Genomic DNA, 1,233 nt, shown 5'->3' with positions numbered 1-1,233 from the left:
GGGGTTCCTGCCAGTGAACAGCTGGCCGGCGTTCGAGGCCCCGCCCCCTGCCCCGCCCAGGTTACATCATAGAGGCCCACCAGCTGGGCGGGAGAGGCCTCGGCCCGACCCCGGCCGGCCTGGCAAGGCGCCGGCCTCCAACACTCGCAGACTTTCCCGCCTCCGAGCCCTCGGGAAAAAAAAAATCCTTAAGAGGGCCGGGTTTGTCACCGAAGAACCCTGGAAACAGGCAAGTGAAGCCTGCAACTCGCTGAAGCCTTTCTACACCGGGAGACGCCGGTCCGGAACCCGCGGAGCAACACACACGCACCTCCTCCGCCGCCGCCGCCGTCAACCGCCCGCCGCTCGCGCGCTTCCACAGAGAAGGGTCACGGTGCCGAGCGCAGAGTTCATTGGTTGGCGGCGACCCTCTCCTCCCCTTTCGGCCCGCCCCTCGGCTACGCCTATTGGTTGGAAGTGGCGGCGCCCTCTGGGTAGGAGGTGGCGACGTCCCGCCCCACGCGCCGGCCTTCAAAGGGCGACGAGGAAGCGGCCACCTCCCTGTGTGTGCCCCGCCCCTCGCCCGCTGCGCCTCGGACTCTCGGCTCCTCCCGGCCTTCTCCCGGCTCCCGTCGGGCTGTGACTGTGGCTGAGGTTCCTGCTGCGGCTCGGCCACGACCGGTGAGGATAGCGGGCCGAGATTTGAGGGGTGGCTTCTCTACACAGTCGAGGGTGTGTGCGTGCGGTGGTGGTGGTGGTGGTGGAGGTGGGCTTCTCGAAGCTTCTTTCCCCCCCCTTCCCTCACACCCGGGTGGGCCGCTCGAGACCACCCCCCCCTCTCTCCCTCAGGGCCCGCCCCGGGCCGGGAAGGGCGGCGGCCGGCCTGGCTCGCCTGAAGGGCGCGGGGATGGCCACGAGCAGGGATGGAGGGTGGCGGGGGGGGGACCCTCTGGGCGTGACCTTCTGGGCCCTGAATATTGGGGTGTGTCGGGGAGGTGGGTGTGGGGGGCCAGGCCCTGAGAGATTGTGTTTCCAGAGGGAAAGGGTGTTGTGGGACCGTGCGGCTTTTTGAAGCTCGGGGATGAGTTGAAGGGAAGTGGGGTGGGGTGGGGTGGGAGGGGGGGGTCAGCTCTCCCAGCAGCCGTGTGGAGGCCTCGGGGGGGGGTGATTTGTTTTTTCGGGGTGTGTCGGTGGCTGGTGGGCTTTTTTTTTCTAACACTGTGATCAGTCCTAGGGGGGTGAAGGGGGGGGCCG

At 68.1% G+C, this 1,233-nt stretch overlaps 1 protein-coding gene across 2 annotated transcripts in view; it reads left to right on the top strand.

The window, feature by feature from the left end:
- The first annotated feature begins 561 nt into the window (after positions 1-561).
- Map4 (microtubule-associated protein 4) overlaps positions 562-1,233 on the top strand; it is a 106,669-nt gene continuing 105,997 nt past the window's right edge. For both annotated transcript variants that reach the window (XM_013028162.1, XM_013028161.1), the window contains exon 1: positions 562-660. The gene's annotated coding sequence lies outside the window, so the exon portion shown is untranslated. The remainder of the gene's footprint in view (positions 661-1,233) is intronic.

The sequence above is a fragment of the Dipodomys ordii genome, unplaced genomic scaffold, assembly GCF_000151885.1.
Source record: "Dipodomys ordii isolate 6190 unplaced genomic scaffold, Dord_2.0 Scaffold107, whole genome shotgun sequence".
Lineage (NCBI taxonomy): Eukaryota > Metazoa > Chordata > Mammalia > Rodentia > Heteromyidae > Dipodomys > Dipodomys ordii.
Note: the sequence above shows the minus strand (reverse complement) of the source record. Positions and strands in the feature narration are given on the sequence as shown.